The following is a 27,208-nucleotide window of genomic DNA, read 5'->3' on the forward strand; positions in this document are numbered from 1 at the left end:
GAACCTTCTATGAGGCACGAAGGGACATTGCAAGGTGGACTTGGTCTCTGCTGGGGAGGTGTTAAGCAGTGGTGGTGGTAGGGGTTGCTTATTCATTCTGGCTCCCTTGGGTAGTTCCTCTCAGCCAGGCACTGGGCATGCAAATGTGAGTGAAACAGTCTTTAGTTCTGCGCCAGGCTCATTAGACAGACACATTATAATATTGGGTGATGTGTGCAGCCTCAGAGGCATGAGGAGGCTGCTGCTTGGACCCAGAGGTAAGGGGCTGTGGCAGCGTTCCAGAGAGAGAATGTTCAAGTTGTTTGGGTCAGTCTGATGACAGAGTGAGAGTGGCAGCCAAGACTGTGACCTGGACATTTGATCTCCAGTTTATAGCTGGGCCCCTTTCAGCTCCCTTCTCAGTCCTACCCAGAGCTGAGAATTAATTTTTTTCTGCACATCTGAGTTTGGTTGTTGGAGGAGCAGCCCGAGTCTTGGAACCTTGAGCTCTATGAGATGCTGGCTTCCCAAATGCCAAAGAGACCCTGGGAGACAGTTGGGGTGAACAGGAGAGCTGAAGGTAGAAAGGCTAGGGGGAGTGCTAAAGTAAAGGCCAGAGAAAGAAGATGTGGTCTAAAGTTCCAGCGAGGGGGCTGCTTGCTCGGATCTTGGAATTTTTGTATCCTAAGGGTCCTTTAAGAGCACCTTAGATCTACCATTCTACAGATGTGTAAACTGAGGCCTAAAGGCAGGGACTAGCCCAGGTTGCCTGGAGTTGAGGTGCAGAGTACTTCCAGAGAGGCTTCTTTCTCAAATTTTTAACACTATTATTTTAATACTGGTATAGTCAACAGAGAGGGGAAGCAGAGAGAGAGAGAAAGAGAGAGAGAGAGAGAGGAGATCTGAGTTTGGTTCCTAGGTTTTTACTTACTGCCTTGTGTGACTTTAGGCAAGCTCCTGAACCTCTTTGAGCCTTAGTGTGTTCATCTCTAAAATGGGCTAAATAATCTCATCCTTACGGTTGTGGGAACTAAATGAGCTAGCACAAGAGAAAGCAGCTGTCCCTATATGCAGTACCTAGTACAAGTTAATATTTTCATCGCCTTGTTTTGCTCAGATACCAAGCTGAACATTAGTTTAACAGTGAGACATGACTGTACAATGAGGAAGCAGGAATATGGGAAAGTAAATCCCATAAAGACCCTCGTATTTTGTGGGATGAGGTTTTCCACATTGTGGGGACTCTAGGGTTTTAGTGAAATTAGATTTCAAGAAGGGAACATCACAGTGCAGCAGGGAAGAAAGGAGTTTGCTGTAACGTGGGAAATGCCCGCCTCTTCTGCTGCTTTTCCTTGTCATTCCTGAGGGAGGTGAACCATGTGGTTGCTTCTTGTTGATGTTTTCCTTTTTGTTTGCATGCACCAGTGAAGGACTCAGCCCATCTGCTGGGAGGTCTGAGAACTCCCAGTGCCCTAGGCACAAGGGACATTGGAGAGGACCTCACCTGCAGCTCGAGCCACCTCACCCCTTTGCAGCAAGTTACAAGGCACTTACTGAAGGATCAGGGCTGTAACCCAAAGGAAACCACAGAGTGAGGACCTCTGGGGAAGTGACGTCACCCTTGAGAAATAGCACCCAGGATTTGTGTTTAGGGCCATGCTTTCCAGATGTCAGAGCACCGTCGGGTCAGTGAAGGAGAGACGGGCCCTACTGGCCGGAGGTGGTGGCCACCTGGGCTGTGGTGGCCCCACCAGGGCATCCACTCTCCCTCCCAGTTCTGGGCCTCTGCAGTGAGAGAGCCTTTTTTCTTCTCCTCCTCTGCCAAGTCCTCGGTCTGCCAGCTGCTCAGTAAGAGATTTGTTTTTCTGGGATGAGACAGTTGCTGCCTCTTAGAAGATGGCAAAACAAAGCCTGTAATCCCCCCATCCAATTGTGAAGTAATCCTCGGGGTGAGAAGGAGATCAGGGGGAGAGGGGCTTCGTGCCTCTCACAGAGCAAGCACACTGGAACAGGAATGCCTGCCACCCCTCTCGGCACTCGCCTACTTTCAACTCACGTAATCCTCAGAACAACCCAGTAAGTAGGTGCTAGTGCCAGCATGGTCACGCTCCTTTTGTGAATGAGGGGACGGAGGCATCGGGAGACAAAATAACTTGGTTAAGGTCTCACAGCTGGACAATGGACTGGTTCCAGGGCCTGTGTTCTGTTGAGCTGCCTCTCACAACTTCTCTGTGTGACACCGTTGCCCCGAGAGGCCGGGGACAGCAGCTACCCAACTGGGGGTCGGGAGCCCCAGTCCAGTCTCAGAAATGTAGCTTCAGCAGTGACTGGCGTTTGCACACACTATGGCCTGGCCATTGAGGAATGCACTGCAGGATAGATTAGGATCCACTGAGGAACAGGGACTCCAGGATGTGCAGAAGTCCTGCCTGGCCGACCTTGCTCACGAGTAGAATGTCCGCTTTCCATCCAAGAAGAGCCACAGTGAGGGGTTAAGTCGTTGGTTCTTGTGTGGGTCTGTGCTTGCGTGTGTACATGAGTGTGTGTGTGTGTGTGTGTGCAGGACATGTTTTTCTCCATCCTCGGATGTGTGGGTGGCTAATTGGAGCCTCCGTGGGTGTAAGTGGTTGGGGTTTGTGTAGGAAGGAGGAACAGTTTATGAGATGTAGGAAGGAACATATTTAGTGTAAACTATTTTCTGAAACATTTACAATCTTACCAAGAGATAGGGAGCTGAACAGCAACTGGGAGAAGACACTGTGCAAAGAGGAACCTAAATGCTCCACACTCCCCTCCCCCTCATTGTGTGGCTTCTGGATGTGCAGGGAACTCAGCCATCAGCATCAGATGCCTGCCTGGCAGGTGCCCCTGGAGGAAGCTGGTGTTCTTGCCTCTGATTTGGAAGGAGAAGACAGAGGCCCAGGGAACAGAAGCAGCTGATTTTCTACAACGCCTGGGTTTGGGTGACTCTGGAGATGGATTCAGTCTTGGGTCAGAAATCCTCACAAAACATTCAGAATAGTAGCCAGCATTGCTAAGGCACCTGCCACGTGCCAAGCCCTGTTCCAGAGGCGTGTCACACAACATCTCATTTAATCTTTTCAAAGACCCTTGGGGTGGGGAAGGGGGCGGTACCTGTCATTGCCACCATCCCCATTTTACTGGCAGGGAAAGTGGAGTCACCAGGTTGAGGATCACCCAGGATCACCAGGCTGCGAGGAGAGCAGCCAGGACCCAAATCCAGGAAGTTATGCGCCTTGGTGGCAGTGCTTACGGCTACCCTGTGCTTGCAACCCCCATGATGGGGTGGGGTTGGAGGATGGTGTCTAGGGGTGGAGTCCCCAAACAGCCCCAAATGAGTGGATTATATGGAAGAACATCTAGGATATTCCATTCTTGCCCTATGTTTTTCACAACTTATGCATCATAACACAGTTTTTTTTCTTTTGAACATACAAAATTTCAGCAAAGAAATAAAATAACTTAGGTAGGGGCAGGGGACGGGGCCCTCCAAGGCTAACATGCTTTTCTGGTAGATCTTAATCCGGGGGACCCGCTTTTCCATTCTGGGGCAAGAGTTGGCAAACTTTGTCCCTACAGGGCCAGAGAGCAGATATTTGAGTCTCTGCTGGCTCCCTGGTTTCTGACAGCTGCTCATGGGGTGGGTCCACTGTAACACAAAAGCAGCCGTAGTTACTGCATAGACTCATGTGCACAGATGTAGCTGTGTTCTGGAGAGTCTGCTGGCTCCTAGGGCATGGATCATTCCAGAGAAGTTTCCTTTCCATTTCTGGCTGCTCTTCGGTTAGCAGCCACTGCCAACACTTTGGCTCTGAGCCGCTCTGCCTTCCGCTTCTCTGTCAGGAGGCTGAAATTCCAAATCTAGATAGAGGAGCCTGCGGATCATCTGGTCTGTGCCCTCAGCCACAGGGCAGGACACTTGGGAAAGCAGGTGAGGCTTGCCCAGAGCCCTGCGGTCTTCAAACTGGGTTTTCTAAGCTCCCTTTGAGCCACCTGAGGTGGAAGGAAGAGGAGTCTTCCCCCAGCCTTTAGTGAAGTAGCTCAATGCCAACCACACAGAGTAAGGGCTGGCCTTTTACAGGATAAGGATTTCATATACAAAGCCTGACAAACTGTAAATACACAGGAAACTTCCCTTTTTCTTAACAAGAATTGGAGACTGGTATTAAATCCAGCTAGAGAAGGTGCACTTATCACTAAAGAGTCAGCAGACTGTAAGATGAGGGCAAAGTCAAAGAAGTAAGGTGTGGGTTCTGCCCAGAGGGAGTGCTCACTTCAAGAAATTAGGTTTTGGACCCAGCATTGTGGCATAGCAGGTAAAGCCTCTCCGAATGATGCCGGCATCCTGTATGAGTGCCAGTTTGAGTCCTGGCTGCACCACTTAAAATCCAGTTCCCCGCTAATGCACCTGGGAAAGCATTGGAGTATAGACCAAGTACTTGGTCCCCTGCACCTACGTGGGAGACCTGGACGAAGCTCCTGGCTTTGGCCTGGCCTAGCCCTTGCTCTTGTGGCCATCTGGGGAGTAAACCAGAGGAAGGAAGATTTCTCTCTCTGTCTCTTCCTCTCTCTTTGTAAAGCTGCCTTCCAAATAAATAAATCTTTTTTTTTAAAGAAAATTATGTTTTGACCAATAACATTGCAGGGTAGGTGCTCTTGAAGTGATGCAGGATGGTAACCAGGATCTGGGACTTCCAGACTCTATTATCTTTGGGGTGCCCTGGCCCCAGAGCAGTGATCTGGGTAAGTATCTTCCTCCCAGTTTCCTCAACTGCACAGAGTACAACCGGGAGTCCCTGCTCCCTTTCATCAGTGTCTATAATATCATGAACAGTGAGGGTCAGGGACAGCAGGAGTTTCTAGGTTAAAGATCAGTCTTGGGGCCAGTGCTATGGCGTACTAGGTGAAGCCGCATCCCATATGGCGCTAGTTCAAGTCCCAGCTGTTCCACTTCTAACCCAGCTCCCTACTATGGCCTGGGAAAGCAGTAGAGGATGGTCCAAGTCCTTGGGCCCCTGCACCCACTTGGGGGACCCAGAAGAAGCTCCAGGCTCCTGGCTTTGGATCAGCCTATCATTTGGGGAGTGAACCAGTGGATGGGGAAGACCTCTCTCTCTCTCTCTCTGCCTCTCTGTAACTCTGCCTTTCAAATAAATAAATCAATCTTTTTTTAAAAAAATCAATCTTAAACTCCTAAGAGGATTTTAGAATTCACAACCAAACTTTAAACATGGAAAGGTCAGTTGTCTTTAATTCAGAGTAGTTACAGGAAATCAGAGGAGCATCAAAGGAAGTGCAAAATAAATAACGAGCAAGTGCCCTGTAACAATGTGTGGATCAGTGGCAGACTGTATGTGTGACAGTGCCCCCATAAAAATATAATAGAGCTGGAAAATTCCTATTGCTTAGCATTTTTTAAAAGGATTTATTTTATTTATATGAAAGGCAGAGTGAGAAAGAGAGAGAGAGAAAGAGAAAGAGACAGCCAGCCAGCCTTCATCTGCTGGTTCATTCCCCAGATAGCTGCAACAGCTGGGACTGGGTGAGGCTGAAGCCAGGATCCTGGAACTGCATTCAGGTCTCCAGGGGTCTAGGTATTTGGGCCATCTTCTGGTGCTTTGCCAGGCACAGTAGCAGGGAGCTGGATCTGAAGAAGAGCAGCTAGGATTCCAACCAGGTATCAGATACAGGATGCTGGGGTCCCACGTGGCAGCTTCACCTGCTGAGCCACACTGCTGGGCCTGTTTCCCTTAGAATTTTAACTATATCTTTTCTGTATTTAGATATGTGTGGATATACGAATACTTAACACTGAGTTACAACTGTCTGAGGTACTCAGCATTGTATCTTGCTGTGCAGGTTTGTAGCTTAGGTAGAGCAGGCTGTACCACATAGCACAGGTATATCATCAGCTTTGCCATCTAGGTTTCTGTACATATACTCTATGATGTTCTCCCAACAACCAGATCACATTTCTCAGAATACATCCTATTGTGCAGTGACACGTGGCTATTTTGTGATGTTTCCCCTGGGCTGATTGCCTGGCTTTCATTCCTGTGACTCACCATGTCTGTTGTCCCTCCTTTTACTGGTCAGTAGCATCATGGGGAAGCAGTCTCTCGGAGGCTTTGGGGCTCATAGCACCTGTGCTTTCTTAGCCTAGATGTGCAGGGAGCAGAGCAGGGATGGGATATCCTAGTTTGATGAGGGGCTATCTGTCAGTCAGCCATTCAGCACACACTAGCTACGCACTGTGCAGGAGCTATGTAGGACACCAAGAAAGCGAGAGCCATTTCTTTCCCTGGAGGGATGTATAAACTAGTTGCAAACTCTGAAGACCTCATAGCAGTATTTCTGGAATTTTTTCCTTGGGACTGAGTTGAAGTGAATGGACCCAAGGAACACAATATAGTTAGAAGCAAAGGAGAACAAATAATGGCATACCTAATGGTGACACTGCACAAGGAATAGATTTTGCTGTATTTTTTTTTTTTTTGACAGGCAGAGTGGATAGTGAGAGAGAGAGACAGAGAGAAAGGTCTTCCTTTTGCTATTGGTTCACCCTCCAATGGTCGCTGTGGCCAGCGTGCTGCGGCCTGTGTACTGTGCTGATCCGGAGGCAGGAGCCAGGTGCTTGTCCTGGTCTCCCATGGGGTGCAGGGCCCAAGCACCTTGGCCATCCTCCACTGCACTCCCGGGCCACAGCAGAGAGCTGGCCTGGAAGAGGGGCAACTGGGACAGAATCTGGCGCCCTGACCGGGACTAGAACCCGGTGTGCCGGCGCCGCTAGGTGGAGGATTAGCCTATTGAGCTGCGGTGCCGGCCGATTTTGCTGTATTTTTAAGATGATTGCCATTTTTAGGAGAGTCCATAGTTAGAGGCTGGGGAGAGCCATCAGGACAATGCATCCATGGGGACAGTGAAAAGGACAGAGGTCATGGATTCCATAGCTGTATGTGGACAAAATTGGTGTTCACAGACATCAGGAACAAAACATGAGCTGGGTGCACCCTTGGCAAATGCCTGGCACATCCTTGGGCCATTTGTCTTGGGGGACTAACTGGAGCATACCTGCTGTACCAGCATATGGAACTGGCTTCCAGGGACAGAGCTGCTCTTTGTGTGTGAGATTCTCTGGTATCTCTCATTCATTAGGGACACACAGCACCCACCTGGTCTAGCAAGACTTCTAATGTGATGCTGGGTAGAAAGGGGGTGTGACATCAAAATGCCACTAATAACGTGCAGAAAGATTGATAGTGATGCTGTTAAACTAGCATGGGGTTCTAGGTCTGTTGTTCTTCCTGACCTCAATTTCCTGATCTGTATAATGGGCCACAATTTGTGCTTTATACACTACTGAGTCACTTGAAACTCAAATGAAAAAGACAGTGGCCTCCAGGAGGGTTCACTCTTCCTGCGGTGCCTAGCATGGGGCTGGCACACAATTGGCATGTGACAAATACTTTCTGAATGCCTAAGCCAGTAATTCAAAAGGAAATAAATAGCATACATGGGAAAAGTTTTATGAGTGTGAGATTGCAGTGGATAGAATAAGCTTGCGCCCAAGAGCCAGATGACCTGGCGTTTTTGTCCTGTGTGACCCTGTGCAGGTCTCTCAGCCTCTCTGAAATGATTTCCCCTTTTATAAAATCAGATGTTCCTTCCAGTCCTCAAAATCTGGTTTCTAAACAAAAACAATAGCATCTTATTAATTCATGAGAATTAATTTGAAAAGGCGATTAAATTGACTATGGTAGTAACTAGTTTGTATTTGCTCATTCACAAAAAAAAATAATAAAGAGAAAAAGGTTTGTTAAGCAAATAAAATGGTAGGAGAAGTGTTAAGCCTATTTAAGATACATCTGTTTTCAAGCAATTTAAAAAGCGTAGTGGGAGCATCATTAGCATATTAACGGGGTGTTAATTACAAAAGACTTTTAAAGCAGGTTTTTATAAAATCCCCACTTAGTAACCATTAGCTTGTGGTGCTTGAAACACAAATGATTCACGTGTGTTACTTAGAAGTCATAAAATTGTAATTTAAAAGTAATCTGCCAACTTGTCACGAATTTAGACTGATTTTTCTCTCAATTGATCCAGATGAGTGAGGTTTTGCTATAATTACATATAATGTTGGCAATAATGAGGCTGAGTATCAATCTCTCCCTGCTTCTCACTACCTCCAGCATTATAGATTTGACGGGAGGGGGTGGGCTGGAGGGGGAGGGGAGCAATGGGGGTGGGGAGGAGTAGAGGAGAGGGACAGAGTTAGGGGATGCTACTCTCCCCCTCTCCCTCTTGGAAGCATTGGAAGAAGCAGCCCAGCTCCCAGCCAGAAGAGTCAGCCCTCCTCTGGGGGCTGCAGGAATCCAGGTGGCACTGCCCTGCAGGGCTCTGGGGTGCTGGCCCACTGGCCTGGCCAGGGTGTACACACAGTGGACTGATCCCAACAGTCAGTGCATCCTGTTGCTCTCACATTCCCCTTGAGAGAGCCAGGCAGAGGCTGAGCCTCTCAGGCAGGAGGGTCTGTGCTCCTGCACGCTTGATCCGTCTCTGCATTGCCCTCACTGAGAAAGCTGGAAAGGGTTATGGCAGAAGAGAAGGCTTCCCACAGAAGGATGGAGCTTCTAAGTCTGCTCCCCACCTGCCACCTGCAGGGAGCTTAATACCTGATATCCTCTTCTCCCATCTGTTGAAATGTAGAGCTTTACGCCAATCAATCCTGGGGTCTCAAACCCCTTCCTGTCCAATCTCAGGGCGGCAATGCACCCTCACGTTTTTGTGATACTGTTTGTGGGTGACAATGCTGGTAATGGCTTAAATGTAAGAAGTGCCTCTTAGCAAGGTCCTGGTGCTGGGTGGTTCTTCTGTGTATAGGGGAGACAGGAGAGGGTTGGGGTGAACTGGGGGCCTTGGTGAAGGGAACCAGAGCCAGGGTGTGAGTTGTGAGGGGCTGAAGTCAGCATGTCAGCCTCCTGACAGAAGCCAAGCATTGGATCAGGAAGGAGCAGGAAAGGCTGTCCTGGGAGTGGTACAGTGCAGCGCATGATGGGGCTAGGATTTTTTTTTTTTTAGATTTATTTATTTTATTTGAAAGGCAGAGTTACAGAGAGGCAGAGGCAGAGAGAAGAGAGAGAGGTTTTCCATCTGCTGGTTTACTCCCCAGATGGCCACAACGGCCAGAGCTGCGTTGACCCGAAGCCAGGAGCTTCTCCCAGGTCTCCCATGCAGGTGCAGGGGCCCAAGGACTTGGGGCATCCTCCACTGCTTTCCCAGACCATACCAGAGAGCTGGATTGGAAGTGGATCAGCCAGGGACTAGAACTGGCACCCATATGGGATGCCCGCACTGCAGACTGGGGCTTTAACCTGCTGCACCACAGTGCTGGCCCCGGGGCTAGGATTAGAATCCAGATCTGCTGCCTCACCCCAGGCTCGAGTGTTACTTGCACCATTGCTAGCCATGTGCCCTTGGCAAGTTACTTGATTTCTCCATCCTTGTACTTGTGCATCTGTACTGCAGGGATGATAAGCATACGGACCTCCAAGCCGAATCGCTGGTATGCAGTATGCAGTGGGTTCAACTGTGTCAAGTGCTTAGAAGCATGTTGGGCCCATGACAGTTGCCCAGTGAGTGTTTGCAGTTGCTGTTGTTTCTTAGCAGAGAAGACGGCACTGAAGAGCCTTCACAGGCTTACTCAGCGGCTCACCTGTGTATCGAGAGCCAGGCAGGGAAAGCATGTGTGAGTCAGCGTCCCTTGGACAAAGAAGAGCGAGCCAGGTGTCTGAATAGCCCATGGTTGTCAGCCTTGGCACCACATCACTCCGCAGGAGGGAGAAGGCTTGGCCTTGGTGTGTGATTGTTCCCACAGTGGGAGAGACCCACCATCGCAGGGATGGGGCCCTGCGATGCTCCTGTGACTTCAGAGGGATGGTCCTAACTCTGAGAATAGCAAGTTCTTAGCTCTGTCCTTTTCCCCATGGGTGGCCACTAGCCATTGTCAATGATTCCTTACAAGTTTCCAATCTATCCTGAAGAGGGTTGCTAATGGAAGAGCGAACTCTGCAGCCTGGCACAGCAGCAAGGGGGTGGAAACACCAAGCATTTGCTCCGTGTCTGGCCAGTTAGGAAGACTGAGTACTTGACATTCTACTTTTATTGGCCGACGATGAGGTTGCTAAGCAACTTCCTTAGCTTGGTAAGAATTCTGTGGTTCTAAGTACCCTAGCCTCGCTTCTCTTTTTCAATAATCTCTCTCTCTCTCTCACTCTTGCTCTTGCTCTCTTCCACACACACACGCACTCAATTTATTGTTCAGAGATTTCAGTTCTGGTAAACATCAAGGATAGTGAACTTTTTATGTAAATGATTTCTGTTTATTCTGTTTATTCTGATTATTATATTCATCGATTAGTCAATGAATAATTTTGGGCAGATACTTGGCACAACGGTTAAGCTACCTTTTGGGATGTCCAACTACAATATCTGAGAGCCTGGGATTGAGTCCTGGCAGTGCTTGCTGTCTATTCCAGCTTCCTGCTAATGTGCACTCTGTGAGACAGCAGGTGCTGCTTCAGATACTTGGGCCCTTGCCACCCATGTGGGAGACTGATTGAGTTTCCATTTCTTGGCTTTAGCTTGGCCCAGCACAGGCTGTTGTGGGCATTTGGAACATGAACCACTGGATGAGAAATCTCTCTCTATCTCTCTTTTTCACCGGGAACTTAAGATGAAGTCAGCATGGAGGACCTCTATGTCAGGCTCACACTTGTGGGGAGATTGGGGTGGGGGGTCCACAGGGGAAAGGCTGGGGTGGCTGGGAGGATGGAGAGGCACTTGGGGCTCTGAGAAATGACTAGAAACTAACCATTTAGGTAACTCAATATTATAAACAATTGGCATGTCCTTAATACCATATGACAAAGGTTACTCTTTTTTTAAAAAATAGATTTATTTATTTTATTTCAAAGTCAGAATTACACAGAGAGAGGAGAGGCAGAGAGGGAGAGAGAGAGAGAGAGAGAGGTCTTCCATCCTATGGTTCACTCCCCTATTGGCTGCAATGGCTGGAGCTGCGCTGATCCAAAGCCAGGAGCCAGGAGCCCTCTCTGGGTCTCCCACATGTGTGCAGGGGCCCAAGGACTTGGGCCATCTTCTGCTGCTTTCCCAGGACACAGCAGAGAGCTGGATTGGAAGTGGAGCAGCCGGGACTTGAACTGGCGCCCATGTGGGATGCTGGCGCTTCAGGCCAGGGCGTTAACCTGCTGCGCCACAGCACCGGCCCCCAAAGTTTACTCTTTCTTAACTGAGCATTTACTCTTCCTGGCTTGGGATAAGCCCTCTACATGTATACCTTTCTGTGATGTTCAAGCCAGACACAGTCCTCTCCTCCCTTTTACATTATGGGAAACAATTACAGCTGCTACCACCAGGCCAGTGGGCCCAGAAGCACCCAGTGGTCCTCTGTAGCAGGCGTGTTTGTCTGACTTTATGGGGGAGGAAACTGCAGTTTCAAGGTCAAGTTCTTTGCTCAAGTTTACATGGCTGGAAAGTGGTGAAGCCTCGAGTCCAACCTTGGACTTGCTGGCTTCAGAGCTCTCGCCTGCTGCTCCATGGCACTGCCCTTCCGGAGCTGGTGGCCTCCGTGCATGCAGAGCCTGCAAAGGCACAGTCCTGCCACGCACTCTGCATCTGCCCACCCCAGCTGTGGCTCCGGGGACACTCGCAGCATCGCGGTTGCGACTGGGAAGGCCAAACGGCTTGGGGGTCTAATGTGGACAAGGTATGACGGCAGGGAACCCTCAGTAAGGGGTCCTGCCTCTGCCCATTCCAGACACACCCCCGCCTGCCGCTGCTCTTCCTCTTTTTCCATTCCAGGAAGCCATATTCTGCTGATGCTCATGAAGCCGGAAGGGAGCTTGGAGGCCACGGAGTACGATCTACTGGGGTGAATGAGGCCCAGGAATGAGACATTTTTCTTGGGGCTGTTAGCAGGAGAGGTGGGGACCTCCCGAGAAACATCTCTAGTGCTTCCCAGCAGATAAGCCATTTTTAATGAAATCATTGCCTGCATAAAGAGAATTAGCTCTGAAGAGCACGGAATTTGTACATTTTCCAGGCCTGCGGGCAGGCAGAGGGCCTGGAAGATCTCGGGGTGCAGCACCAGGGAGCCGGCGAGGCTGATGGGTTGCAGAGGCCAGGGGTCCACCAACAGGGGAACTGGGCTGAGAGACTGTCTCAGTCTCTGTGTGCTATTATAACAAAATACCTCAGTCTGGGTAACTTATAAATCGTAGCAGTGACTTCCCGGTTCTGGAGGCTGCGAGTCCAGGGTCAGGCCGCCAGCAGTTCAATGTCCGATAAGGGGCTCCTCTCTGCTTCCAATGTGGCGCCCCTTTTAACTCCTCACACAACAGAGGGGGCAAAAGGAAGCAAGCACTGTGTCCTCGCTTGCTGAAGAGACGGAGGGGCCAGGCAGCTCCCCGAAGCCTCTCTTAGTCCCACTCCTGAGGGTGGAGCCCTCCTGGCCAACTCACCTTTCAAAGACCCCTGCCCTTTGTACTGTCACTGTGGGATTCAAGTTCCGATGTGAACACTGCATGAACACCTACAGTGAAGCTGCAGCAGGGGCCGAAGGGGAGCATTAGAGAAAAACCTGACCTCAGATGTGGATGAGGCATCCCGGGGCTACAGATAGAGCCCACCCTGGGCCAACTTCCGGTAAATACTACACAGGAGCCGGCCGGGAAAACAAGGTCTCCTGTCCTTGTTCATCAACCCAAAGGCTTGGCGAGGAAGAGAAAGAAATAAGTCATACCCATGTTTCTAGAGAACCTGTGGTGCCTTTTGATGCTGGCTTTAGTGTCCATGTGGCTGGGGAACAAAAGTGAGGGAGTGTGAGGAGCTGATAAAAGTGTTATTGTAGGGGTGTGTAAGTGCCTATTTGTGAGAATGTGTTTGAGTTCCACCGAGAAACCCTTTTGTCATAAAAGTCATTGTTTTGCACCATAAATAACAAAGCTATTTTCGTATTTCTAAGAATTACTGGATCATTTTGAGGGGCAAAGGTCCAAAATATATTTGTATAAGATATACATTTCTTTTTTTTCAATTTTATTATTTTTTAATGTGGTAATAAAGTATCCCCCCTCTTGCGGGTCATTGACTCAGCAGATATAAACCATATCTTTAAAAGAAACCAAACTTGAACTTATTTCACTCTATCTCAATAATGTACCAAACTTATCACTGCATTAAGTAGTCACACTTCCTTAATTTTTAACTAATCATAGTAATACGAACAGCAACAAGGAACTCGGAGTTTCAAATCACTTTCACATCATGATCTTTTATATTTGAAACACTCTGTAAACTTGTCAAAGTTCATATTTATAGATTTTTGTGTGTAGGTTGATGTTTCCTGAACATCGTTCTTTTTCATGACATTTTGTATATCAGGTATCCTTTGTGCTTAGACTGATTTTTTTAAAGATTTATTTATTTATTTGAAAGTCAGAGTTACACAGAGAGAGGAGAGGCAGAGAGAGAGAGAGAGAGAGAGAGAGGTCTTCTATTCGCTGGTTCACTTCCCAATTGGCTGCAATGACTGGAGCTGGGCCGATCCAAAGCCAGGAGCCAGGAGTTTCTTCCAGGTCTCCCACGCGGGTAAAGGGGCCCAAAGACTTGGGGCATCTTCTACAGCTTTCCCAGGCCATAGCAGAGAGCTGGATGGGAAGTGGAGCAGCTGGGTCTCGAACCTGTGCCCATATAGGATGCTGACACTGCAGGTGGCGGCTTTACCCGCTACGTAACAGTGCCGGCCCCCAGACTGATTTTTTTTTTTTTACGTCTTATGATTTACTTTTATTTATTTGAAAGGTGAGAGAGAGAGAGAGAGTGAGCTTTCATCTGCTGGTTCCACTGCAAATGCCCACAACAGCAGAGGCTGGGCCAGGCCAAAGCCAGGAACCTGGAACTCAGTCCAGCTCACCCACGTGGGTGGCAGGGACCCAACACTGGAGGTATCAGCTGCTGTCAGCATTAGCAGGAACCTGAATGGGCACTCTGATGTGGGATGTGGGTATCCAAAGCAGTGGGTTAGCCGCTGAACCGCAATCTTCACTCTCTGATTCTTTTTACAAAATGTTTCAAAACATTTGGGAGGAAGGGAAGGGGAAAGCAAGGAAGCCCATCTGTTGATTCATTCCATAGATACCTACAATGACTAGGGCTGGTCCATGACAAAGCTGAAGCCAAAAACACAATCCGGGTCTCAAATCACCGCTGCCTCCCAGAGTCTGCACTGACAGGAAACTGGTGTCAGGAGTCAGAGCTGGGAATGGAACCCAGGCACTCTGATGTGGTGTATAGGCGTCTGAACTATGGGCTAAAAGCTTTTTAAAAAGCTTAAATAGCTATCTTTAGGAAGATAATTTTATATAAAAATTGGGAACCTAATCACTTGCTATAAACAGAAGGAAATTAGAAGAAAAAAAGTAAAACAATTACTATTTCCTAAAAGTATGCCTACATCCCACAAAAATGTCCCTCACCCCTGGTGGTACAGGTGCCATCCCTTGGGAACACTTGGGTTGATGGAGATGGGAGACTAACTCGGTCATTGCCTGTCCCATTGTTCTAGGCCTGGTGTGAGGCCCTGGGCTTGACCCCAGAGGTACAGCTCTAAAGGCACAGTCTCACTGAGATCCGCTTGAAGCAGACTCAGAAGGAGAGTGGCAGGGCCGCTTGGTGTGTGTCTGGAAAGCCAGAGCTGGAGGGAAAAGTCAGTTTCCTTTGGATGGCTTGGCTGTGGGAGCAGGACAGCTGCTGTCCCAGTGGAATTCACGGCTCCTTACCCATCAAGTCAGGGCTGACTCCTAACTCACCTGTCACAGTTTATCTTAGTAACCGACTCAAGGTATACAGACTTCAGCCTCTTTAAATGTCACAGCCTTCCAGGGCCTCAGAAGAGTTTAAAATTGTTCTTTCCGATCAGTGGCTGGCTGGGGAGATGTTTGTTTTTCCTGGTTGGGGTTCTTGGAAGCCGCCCTCTTCTCTCTCCTTCGGATGAACTTTCTGCTTGAGATCTCTTGGCAATTGAGTCATCCTGTGGTTTGTGATGTGGATGGCTCCCCAAATCATCTTTGCTGTCCTTGACAGCAAATGTAGGCGAGAGTGTGGGCTTCAGATTGACAAGTGCGATCTAGGCTTTGCTGCTTACTACTTGGGCAATGCCAAGTACCATGCTAGGGTACTTGTCTCTTGGAAAAGACAGGGAGATAAACAAATATGGCAAGACAATCTAATAAGTGCTAAGACAGTAGTAAGAACAGATCAGCAACTACTAGAAAACAAAGATATCAGACCAGACCAAGAATGGCAAAGAAGGCTTCAGGAGTTGACACTTGAATCAGACTTTGAACAGACAATTGGAGTGGGGACAGGTGCTCCTGGAACTGGGAGCAGCAGAGGGGTGAGTTGGAACCCAGGTTTTCTCATCTGCAAGAGACCAAAGTAATCCTCGCTGGCTCACTGAGTTGATATGTGGAGACTGTCTGATGTTACTAAGGATGCAAAATAAATGCCTAACCTGTTAAGTTGAACTCCTTCACCATTGCCCTGTGTACCCACAGTCTGTGGTTTATCCTCAGTTGTGGTACCTAGAACGTGGGGTCTTGGGGTGTATCTGTTTATGAGGCAATGGTCCCTGGTGGACTAAAACTCCCTAACAGAAGGACTAGAAGGCACAGCATCCTTGAATATGAGTGTGACTTCTTCCACTAGTAGAACTTCACTGAACTAGCCAAACCTCCAAGAGAAATTCCAGATGGATGTTTTTCCAGAGAGATATTAATGTTTGAGAATAGTTTCAGGGGTTGGCGCTGTGGTGTAGGAGGTTAAGCCTCTACCTGTGGTGCCAGCATCCCATATAAGTGCCGGTTCATGACCCGGCTGCTCTTCTTCCAATCCAGCTCTCTGCTTATGGCCTGGGAAAGCAGTGGAAGATGGCCTGAGTGCTTGGGCCCCAACACCCATTTTAGGAGACCTAGAGGAAGCTCCAGAATCCTGGCTTCAGACCAGCCCAGCTCCGGCCATTGCAGCCATTTGGGGAGTGAACCAACAGGTGGAAGACCTTTCTCTCTGTCTCTCCCTCTTTCTGTCTGTAACTCTGCCTCTCAAATAAATAAACATTTTTTTAAAAGGCTTAGAAAAGTATTCTGCAAGTAGTAGGCACATTGCAGAATTTGTAGAATGAATCCTGAAGCACACGAGGTGAGGCCCCAGACTGACTGTGCTCAGCACTGTATTTGCGTGGTGTGCTGTGTGACTCATGGAGGCATTTGAGAACTGGGTGTCTGCTCCAGCAGGCTGTGTAGACTGACTACTTAAGTCCTCTTCCTTTCTATCTGCATGAACAACATGGATGCCGTAATTGGGCCAAGTGCCACTACAAGGGGTCTTCACACAATTCATGGAGAAGTGCATATTTTTAAAAAACTATTATGCAGCTATTTCTAATTTTTTTGCATCAAGGTAAACATACCTTTTTTCTCAAAGGTTTACTTATTTATTTGAGAGGCAGAGTCACAGAGAGAGGGGGAGAGACAGAGAGAAAGAGATCATTCATTTGCTGATTCACTCCCAAATGGCCACGTTGGTCAGGGCTGGGCAAGGCTGAAGCAGAGGGCCAGGGACTTTATCTGGGTCTCCCATGTGGGTGCAGGGATCCGAGTACTTGGTCATCTTCCACTGCTTTTCCAGGCTCATTAGCAGGGAGCTGATCAGAAGTGGAGTAGCTGGTACTCAAACTGGTACCCATATGGGATACCAGGACTGTGGACAACAGTATAACCTACTGTACCACAGCGCCGGCCCCTATAAGAAAAGCTTTTAATTCCACTTTTCCACAAAGTTCTCAAGTGCTTTGTATTTTGCTATTGTTTCTTTGCATATATTCTGCACTCCTGCTGCACCAGGATCCAGTGCTATGACTCAGGGTGGGCTGCTCCATTGTATTTTCCAGTCTCTGCTTTGCTGCTGCTGTTTTGTGTAGAGTTCTCTTCTACAGAGAATGTTCCATAGCAGGTTCCTGAGGCACCAGAGGGTGCTTTCCTTCACTTTTTTTTTTAAAAGATTTATTTATTTATTTATTTGAAAGTCAGAGTTACACAGAGAGAAGAGAGGCAGAAAGAGAGAGAGAGAGAGATCCTCCATCAGGTGTTTCACTCCCCAATTGGCCACAACAGCCAGAGCTGCGCCGATCCGAAGCTGGGAGCCAGGAGCTTCTTCTGGGTCTCCCACATGGGTGCAGGGGCCCAAGGACTTGAGTCATCTTCCACTGCTTTCCCAGGCCATAGCAGAGAGCTGGATAGGAAGTGGAGCAGCCAGGACTCGATGGGGTGCCGGCGCTTCAGGCCAGGATGTTAACCTGCTGTGCCACAGTGCCAGCCCCCTTCCTTCACTTTCATTTTGAGATAACCACTGGCTACAAGAGAATGAGGGCTACAAGAGAATAATGGCGGCCATTAGAGGGTGAACCAACGGCAAAAGGAAGACCTTTCTCTCTGTCTCTCTCTCTCTCACTGTCCACTCTGCCTGTCAAAAAAAATAAAATAAATTAAAAAAAAAAGATATGGTAAGCCAGGCACATGGCAACATCCCCTGCCTTCTCCATCATCATCGTGGAATGAGACCCCTGGGACTAGAACTGGGTTCTCTCCAGCTCTGATACCCATAATGTGGCATCTTAATAAATGCTTGTTGAATGTGGGTGAATGAATTTTAGCCTTGCCCTAATTCTCAGAGCAATAAGAGTTTAGGGTGGGGAATTCTTGGGCAGCCTAGGCTCCTGCTCACTTCACCCCTCACATTGCCTTGGCCACAGTAACTCAGGCCTGGGGGATTGTGTGCTGTGCCCTTGTTGCACTTGCTGTGTGTCCAGAGTGGACTATAGGTGAGTCTCCAGAGAATGATAGCCTCACTGAGTACCTGTCCTAGGCAGGCCTTCTCTCCTCTTTGTCTTTTGCTTGCCTTTCTACTGCCAGCTTCATGTAGGTATGAGCACCGAGTTCACAGATGTGTAGCTGTGGCTGAAAGAAGGAAGAACACGAGAAAAAAGCAGGGATGGGCCTGGGCCTCTGTCCCTGCATGTGCACCTCTGTGCTTCCCCCAACCTCTTGTCATCTGTTCTCTTTTACAGGATCCCCTGGTCACACTGGCTCCGTGTCCATGAGCCCATCAGCAGCTCTCTCCACAGGGAAGCCCATGGACAGCCACCCCAGCTACACGGACACCCCAGTGAGCACTCCACGGACTCTGAGTGCAGTGGGGACCCCCCTCAATGCCCTGGGTTCTCCATACCGAGTCATCACTTCTGCCATGGGCCCACCCTCGGGAGCGCTGGCAGCCCCTCCAGGAATCAATTTGGTCGCCCCACCCAGCTCTCAGGTAGGCATCCTTCCTCTCGATGGGCTTTCCAGCCATGTTCACCAGATTCACCAGGCTGCTCCTGGAGCAGACTCAGCTCCCAGCAAGTGCCTAGTGTGTCTTGCTGGAGGGGTGGGGTTGCCTCTGCCGACTTCCCTGCAGGGCATTCATCCATCGAGTCCTCAGGCTGGGGACTGACAACTCCTGTCCAGGAGGCTGTGATCAATGCTGAGCCTGCCTTGTGGTTTTGGTCTAAGTCATCAGAGTGGTGGACCCCCTTTATTCTTCTTAAGTCAGTAATGAGCATCTACTGAGTCCATGGTGTGCCACATGGATTATTCAGAAATAATCAGGACATGGTCTTTGCTCTTTGTGAGCTTACAGCTGATGGGGAATAGGCAGGTGCTGTACCTGGAAAAATGCAGAAGGCAGACTGTGCAACATACCTATTGCCTCTGAGGCTATGGAAACTGCCTTAATTCCAGGTGCCTTCTACCATGACAGGGGGAGGGGATATGGTAGACACTGAGTTGCTGCCCTGCAAAGCCTACAGGATGGCCAGGCATCCTTTCACTCTTTCCTGCAATGCCCCCCAAGAACATCACCCCCCCCACCCCCCAACCCCGTAGGTTGGCGCTTGCTGCATAATAAACAATCCTAAGCTCACAGTGGCTTACAAAAACAGAACAGACATTTACCTTATTGTTCACAAGACTGAGCTAGGCTAGGATGGCTTTGCTTCAAGTGGTGGGTGAGCTGGGCTCAGCTGCGGGCTTGGACACGTGTCCCTCATGTCCCAGACAGAGGAAGCAGCAGTTTCCTGGGCTGTTCTTCCCTCACGGTGTCTCATAGCAGGCCAAAAGGCCAAACCCCATCAGCAAGCCCAGGGAAGCCTCTGCTCACACGTGCCCAGTGCCACCACACTGGCCTATGACAGTCATGTGGCATCTCTGGGCCAGGGGGATGGCTGTGTCTAACCTCATGAGAAGTACTACAGAGACATGGTGTAAAGGATGTAAAGAATTTGGCCCAATAATCCCATCTACCACACCTTCCCCCCTCCCTGGATTTCAGTCAGGGACCCCACTGGCCCAACTCCCAGCACAGCTGGGAGCAGAACCATAGGATCTTAGGATGCTCAGTTATATGTGTCTGGACCATGGGTTGTGCAGATAGCTGATTCAATGCTTCTGAGAGTGTTTTGGATGATCCTAATCTAAATAGGCAGATTGAGTCAAGCAGGTGCACCTTTCCCAGGCAGGTGGGCATCACCAACTCAGGTGAAGGTTCAGAATAAAACAAAAAGACCAACCCGCCTCTGAGCAAAAGAGCACTTTCCTGCCCAGTGACCCCCCACAATGGGACATCACTTTTCTCCTGCCTATGGAGGTGAAACATTGGCTGCTCGCGGGTCTCACACCTGCTGGCCTTGAGACTCTGCCATTGGCTCCCCTGGGACTCCAGCTTGCCCACTCCACTGTGGATGTAGGGTTTGTGAACCTCCTTATTCCCATTAGATAACTTCTTCATAGACATGTGTGTGTGTGCTTGCACACACACACACGGGGTGGGGAAGAGAGCAAGTGAGCCTGTTGGTCCTGCTTCCCTAGAGGATACTACCACAGTTCTGAAGCCAGCTTGGAATTTAGGTCACAAAGACATGGTGGGATTTCCCCTTGTACCTGTAGTATTTCCCACTCATACAGAAGAAACTTGGAGACCATGCCTAGACTCTCTCCTGGGATACCTCATATGTTAGGTATGTGACAGCAAAGCCAAGGGGAGTCACAGAATCTTAGAGGCAAGAAGAACCTCAAACATTTGTTGTTCCTTGGATTAGAGGTAATCCATTGTAGTGATTACAGGAGCTGGGACCAGGTGAGTGACACAGGTGAGTGAGTGAGTGAAGCTGCTGAGGACTGTAGGATGCCATTAGATTCAAAGATTTTAAAGCACTCCAGAAACTCAGTAAAGGACATCCACGGGTCACATGCGGTCAGCCCTTTCCACCCCGATTGAGAATCGAATGGTTCTTATCTGTAGGATCTTTTCAAAATACACATTTCTCCCCCACCTTGTATTTTGACCCTTGTGCAGATTGCAAAAGCCCCACTGTTCATTCTAACTGCTCCAGCCCTGTCTAGGCAGGGATCCCTCATCTTGCCTGAATCCTTTGCTCCACAAATGAAGTAGCCGGGCTTGGTGAGCACAGGTGATTTGTCAGCAACACAGGCAGGATCAGAACTCCTGACTCCTGGCTCTGCATTCCTGATGCTGCATCCACCTAACGCTGACTTGGGCAGTGGTCTTCCCATTGGCTGCTATGGGTTCAACAATGGGTAATCAGTGTTCCCCAGGGACCTTGTGGGGGTGGTGGCCACATTGTTGCAATATGAGAGTGTAGTTACTGTCAGAGATGTATGGGCAGAGCTCAAGGGGAGCAGAGAGAGGGGATGTAGGAACTGCCCATCCACACTCCTTGATCCCATGAGAGAAGGCTCCCCAGAGGAGAGAGGACCAGGCATCAGCCATGGCCACTCGCACCCACGGGCATCAGCAGAGTTCATGCTACCCTCTCCTCCAGCACGTGTGAGGTCTGATTATTCCTTTCTCTCTTTGAGTGGATCCCAGGAGGGTAAGTTAAAGCCAGTAGTTAGAAACAGAAAGATACATCCAAGTTCTTGGATGAATGCACGATTTACAAAGGACATTAATCTTGGCTCAAGAAAACTATGGGGACCTATGACACAGCAGGCTCTACTTGGTGCTGCCCTGGGTTAAGGGACTAACAAGGTGACTAAAGTCTTTGCTTCTTGTGGTAATCACACAGTAGCAGGCAAGACAGCCACACACCTAAAGAACAAACAAGATCGTTTCAAAGACCAAGCATTTTATGAAGAAGCAAAACAAGGTGAAGTGAGAGGGAGAGAGAGTGGCAGGGCCCATGGGTAGGAAGTGGGCAAGGCAGTGTTCCTCTGAGGCCACTTTTAGCAACCATACTCAAGTCTGATTGGGCCAAACCTGGCCAGTAAATTCATCTCCGTGGCCGTGTGAGTGACAGGGCCGCTATTCCTGGACTGTATGTCTGTACAGAGGCTTTAGGGTTGAAAGGTCAGCTGAAAGCTTTGGGCTTGGCCAACCGGGCTGTGTGCAGAGGCCGAGGCCACCTTTGACTTTGGGAAGCTATATTAAGCTTGCCAAACGCTGGGGCAAGCTCAGCAGCCTCTGACACTGAGCTGTGTTCAGGGCTTGGGCTCCGGAGCTCATGGCAGCAGGACTTCCCCCAGTGGGCCAGTGACACAGGACAACAGGCCTCGGTGTGGGGAGCCACGGTGAGTGGTGCTTGGAACAGACATTTCCCATGTGTCCTGCTGTCTCAGCCCAGGCCCAGGCTCCTCCGGTGAGCTGGTAAGTGCAGATGGGGGGATGGGGGAGATGGGGGGGAGAGGAAGGTATGTGTGGGGAGGGAGGGTCCCAGAGTGGGAGCAGCCGGCCAGTGTCCCACTCTGTGCTCTGTCATTCTGCTGTTTGGGTTTCTCTCTCTCTGCTCTGGCTGGGCTTTCGGTTTTGAAGAGTGAAGAGAACAGAGCCAGCATGATGGAGGCAGAGACCCTGCAAACCTTTGCAAGCCACTTTTTGTTTTGGTTTCCTTTTCTCTCCTGTGGGGTTACAAATCCTGGCCCTGATTACTGTGCAGGGATTTTTCACGACCAGCAGAGGAGATGTGGATTTGAAAAACCATGGCTTAAGCTCCACAGTGCTCTATGGCAGTTATCTGGCTTTGGTGTTGCTCGGTGGGGTGTACTATACACCTAGGTAAACCCTGATTCAGGTTTACTGTATTGCGACAAAGTTCTAGGGCAATCCATTTCAAGAAGCACTCATTGAACCAGGCCCGGTACTAGGCACTCAGAGACCCACCCCCCCAAAAAAAAAAAAAGTTAGATTCAGTCTCTGCTCTGGGAGGCATCTAGGGGAAGATAGCAATCCCCAAACATACTAAACATATAATTGGTACCTTTCAGATACAGGATCTAGCTACAGGGATCTAGCTACATTTTGAGTGTATGTATGAGAGTGTGTGTGTAAGTGTGTTTGAGTGTGTGTGTATATAGGAGTGTGTGTGTGAGTGTGGGTGAGAGATGATGCCGGATGTTTGTCAGTGTGATGTCTGCAGATAGGACTCTAAACAGCCCCTACGTGTCTTCTCCCCTCCCTGAACCCTGCTTACTGACCTGGGTTCTGTCCTTGGTAATTGCTGCTTAGGTATTTATTGGTAACTGAATTATTATCCTTTCAAACCTGTTTGCATTTTTATAGAGAATATTTAGATAATTAAAATTGCAAATGTTAGAGCTGGAATAGACCTTAAAGGTCATCCAGCCTGATGATGAAAACAAATTAAGCCATAAAGTCTCTGCTTCCAATGAAAGTGTATTTGGAAGCCCAACATACATGCTAACTAAAAACAGACCTGGGTGAAGCAGGACAGCAGATGAGGGGCCTCTACTTCCCTCTGCCCCCTCCCCCAGCTACTGCACAGCCCTCTCTCCCTCCACCAGTTTGAAAACCACTCATCTCAAAATGAGGAAACGGAGTGTCTGTCGAGTGAAGGGACCAGGTCAAGACCACAGAGTGAGGAAGGAACAGGTCCAGACAGGAACGCAGGCCCAGGGGCCAGGCTCGTTACTCCTCGAGACATAGTTATGGAACGAGATTAAAGGAGTGCTACCGTGAGGAGTCTGCACCCTGGGATAGGAGCACCTGCTTGCAGCCTGGCTGTTTGTGGAATTTGGGCTGAAGACAGTTCAGAAATGTGGGACCTGATGTGCAAGCATGCAGGAAGCATTGGGTTGCTGGCTGGATCTGCACAGGGCAGCCAGCCAAGCAAGCAGCCAAGCACATTTCTATTCTGTTTTCAGGGAGCAGCCAGCCTGTGTGCAGGGGCAGGTGGGACCGTGTGGTGAATCTTGGCTCTAAAGTGCCTCTTCCAGCAGGGCTGCTTCTAATGGAACAAGACAGCAGGGGTTTGGGGCCTCTGAGCAAGGCAGTTAATGGGTTTGTGCTCTAATGGTTGCCTTAGATCTCATCTGCCATTGCTCTGAGCCCACACAAAGCCCAAACCAGCCAGAGAGATGGACAGAAGAGAGAACGTCCACTCACCTGTCCCAGCCTCCCTCTCTCACCACTGTCCTGACTCATGAAGAGTAGCTGTGTTGGGGAAGGACTGCTCACTCTGATAAGGGAGAGGGTGCCCCAAAGAAACTCTGCCCTTTCAGAAGTTGCTGGCCAATGCCTGAAGTGCACAGGAAGCTGCTAGGGCAGATGAGAACTGAGAATCTCCTGCCACTCAAGACAGACAGTGTGGTGAAGGAAGAGCAATTACCTGGGAACCAAGACCCTGCTGTTCTTTGTACCCCCAGGTCTAACTCAGACCTGGCCAGGAACCTCACCTGGTACCTAACCAGGTACAGTAGCCTTGGGTGTCTCCTCTGACCTCTTCTCATGCTGCTCTCTCATTCGGTTCACAGAGGTAGAGCTTCAAGGGCATTTTTTTCCTTGCCCCAAACCTGCAGTGCCTCTTTACTGCCTCCCAAACTAAATCCATCTTCCTAGCAATCAAGGCTCCAGGCTCTGTTGCCACCCTCCTCTCCCAGCCATCCTCTGGATACACCAGCTCCACAAACATCGGGCTTCTCTCTGGGCTTCTGCTCTCACAGCCTATTTCCCAACATTGGCCCATCCAAATCCTATCTGTTTTAGAAGATTTCAAGCCCTGGCTTAAATGCCACCTCTTTTAGGAAGTCTTCCTTGGTCTCGATAGCATGCAATCTTTCCTTCTTATACTACCCCAAACTGACTTTGAGTCTCATTAGTGGCCAGTTCCTTGAGATGGGTTCCTGTGTCTTTTTTCTTTTGGTTACATCCATGGTATTTCTGAATGAACAAATAAATATGCCACTTTCAGGCTGATTTCCCTCATTTGGAAAATAGGAAGACCCCTTTGGTTGTGTGAAGATTGAAAGAACACATTAGCACACAGCAGTCTTGGCATAGATGGTAGCAATGATTCTTTTTTTCCTTTTTTTTTTTTTAAAAAAAAGATTATTTATTTGAAAGGCAGAATTACAGAGAGGCAGAGGCAGAAGTGGAGAGAGAAGGGGGGGGGTCTTTCATCCACTGGTTCGCTCCTAAATTGGCCACAATGGCTGGAGCTGCACCTATCCGAAGTCAGGAGCCAGGACCTTCCTCCAGATCTCCCACATGGGTACAGGGACCCAAGGACTTGAATCATTTTCTACTACTTTTCCAGGCCACAGAGAGAGCTGGATCAGAAGTGAAGCAGCCGGGACTTGAACTGGCACCCATATGGGATGCTGGCATTGCCAGCAGCTTTATCTGCTATACTACAGCGCCAGCCCCTGGCAATAATTCTTCTGTGGTCGCTGTGGGCTGGTGACAGTGGAGCTGACCCTGCTGGAGATGGAGTGGAGGAATAGGAATTTAGGTTCTCTGGAGCCCCAGGTGATGGTAACCTGTGTTTATTCCCCTTGAGCTTGCTTGTCTGTCTGAGGATTTTGGAGCAGAGCCAAGGTCAGCTGGAGTACTTGCTCCATGGGGTCGTCTGACCTTTCATTCCATGGGGTGGATCTAAGTGCTAATTTCTGTTTAAGTCACTTAGGAAAAGTTGTTGCCTAAAATCACACTGACAGAATTCCCATCACAACAGTGGTCCTTAACCCTGGCTGCACATTAGCATCATCTGGTGCACTTAAGCAAATGCCAGTACCAACAGACGTACTGAGCCAGTCTCTAGGCAGGGGTCCTAGCCATCGGTTTTTACAAAGCTCATTTGTGTGTGTCCAGGGTTGAGAATCTCTGTACCATACCAAATTAGAACAAAATACTGGTCACAGAATCCAGATGTTGTGTCTTAAATTTGCATGAAGAAGCAGTAGGGAGGACAGCTGTTTGGTCTAGTGGTTAAGATGCCTACATCTGTGGGCAAGTGCTTGGCATAGCAGTTATGATGCTGTTTAGGGCACCTGCATCCCATATTGGAATTCCTGGGTTGGAGTTCTGGCTCTAACTCCAGCTTTCTTCTAATATGCACCCTGGGAGGCAGCAAATTATGGCTCAAGTAATTGATCCCTACCACCCACGTAGGAGACCTAATCATGCTGCTGGCTTCTCTGGTCTTTGCCTGGCCCAGTCCCTGCTATTGTGGTCATTTGGTGAGTAAATCAGTGGATGGGAACTATCTCTTTATTTCTCTGTCTCTTTCTTTCTGTTTCTCTGCATTTCAAATAAATAAATGAGTATTTTTAGAAATACCCACATTCCATATCAGAGTACATGGGTTTGATACCCAGCTCCTAACTCCAGATTCTTGCTAAAGCAGACCCTGAGAGGCAGCAGGTGGTGCTCCACATAGTTGGGTCTCTGTCACTCATTTGGAAGACCTGGATTGAATTCCTGGCTCCGGCTTCAGCCTGGTCAAGTCTCAGTGAACACTGTGGGGCGCAAACCAGTGAATGAGAGCTCTGCTTGTCCATCTGTCTCTCTCTCTGCCCCTCAAGTAGGTAAACTTGAAACATTTAAAAAGGAGCAGAAGGGAATATTCTCCCATCACATATGTGTTTCCATTCTCTATACAAATTATTATTTTTAAAAAATTCCTGGTGACTTTGATTCCAAAGAAGGCACTGAAGGCAGTGTCTTCTATTTTGTATCCCCCATGGCATTTCACCCAGAGCCTCTGTCCACCCGCTGTGCTTAGTGAATTGAAAACCTGGTAAATTTAGAAGGAACTTAACTCCTCTCCATTGTAGTTTATGTTTTATTGATCACTCCTTCTATCCCAAGAACCTTAAATAGAGATGAAAATCCTACCTTTGGGTCATTTTGAGAAGTACAGTCACTCTGGTTGCATGATTCAAATTCAGACAGACATAGGAAGTCAGGGCCCACCCCCCACCCTCAGCCTCCAGCTATTTATCAGATGTCTCTACGGGACACGTACACACATGCATACTTTCACTACCTTCATTTAAACCTGCTTGTAAGTTTTCTCAATCTTTGCACATGCTCTGACTCCTCTAAGAAACTGTACACAGTTGAGGAATGGCAGACATACCTTCTAGGTTTGGTGCCTCCTTTCACAGCCCTTAGAATGTTGCTCTACACCATGGCACTCAGAAATAGTGCTCATTGGATGACCGGCTCATGTTTATTTGACTTGTTTCCTTTGATGGCTATAAAACAGTTATCTGAGTTACCTCCTGCAGCATCTTTTATCTCCCCAGGAGCACTGGGCAGCTCAGAGCTGACGGTGGGGAGGTAACATTCACTTGTGATAAGGATAAGGGAAAAGATCATATATTCAGTCTTTCCAGTCTATCAGCTCCATTCTTTGTGCTGGGCCCCACGTCAAGTTCTGGGCAGAAAAGGTACGGTGTCTGGCTCTACAGGTTTTACAATTTCATGGAAAGACACCCTGTTGGTTACAAACATGGTTCAAAACCATGATCTGGAGCTTTCTACCCAGTTTTTGGTGCCATTGCAATGATTTGCATGTCAAGGTTAGCATTTTCATTGGGCTCATAAAGATGATCATTGCACACCCCTTCTCTTCCATTTACTGTGAACTCCTGCTGGGTATGCATTTGTGTTTGCTTTTGTACCCCAGAGCCTGGCACAGTGCCTGGTGTGGTGGATGTTCAGAATGTCTATTGATTGACTGATGAATGGATTTGCATTTTCTACTTGGCTCTCTTAG

The 27,208-nt window shown here is 48.8% G+C and overlaps 1 long non-coding RNA gene across 4 annotated transcripts in view; it reads left to right on the top strand.

Moving 5' to 3' along the window:
• LOC103350021 (retinoic acid receptor RXR-gamma) overlaps positions 1-27,208 on the top strand; it is a 50,033-nt gene that overhangs the window by 1,565 nt on the left and 21,260 nt on the right. For 2 of the 4 annotated variants that reach the window (XR_001794394.4, XR_016210449.1), the window contains exon 2: positions 18,203-18,450. This is a non-coding gene — a long non-coding RNA (retinoic acid receptor RXR-gamma). Of the gene's footprint in view, positions 1-18,202; positions 18,451-21,473; positions 21,838-24,742; positions 24,955-27,208 lie in introns of those variants that run through there. The other 2 variants (XR_016210450.1, XR_001794396.4) reach the window with 2 other exon arrangements.

The sequence above is a fragment of the Oryctolagus cuniculus genome, chromosome 7, assembly GCF_051225735.1.
Source record: "Oryctolagus cuniculus isolate XC-2025 breed Fujian yellow rabbit chromosome 7, ASM5122573v1, whole genome shotgun sequence".
In the NCBI taxonomy this organism is placed as follows: Eukaryota; Metazoa; Chordata; class Mammalia; order Lagomorpha; family Leporidae; genus Oryctolagus; species Oryctolagus cuniculus.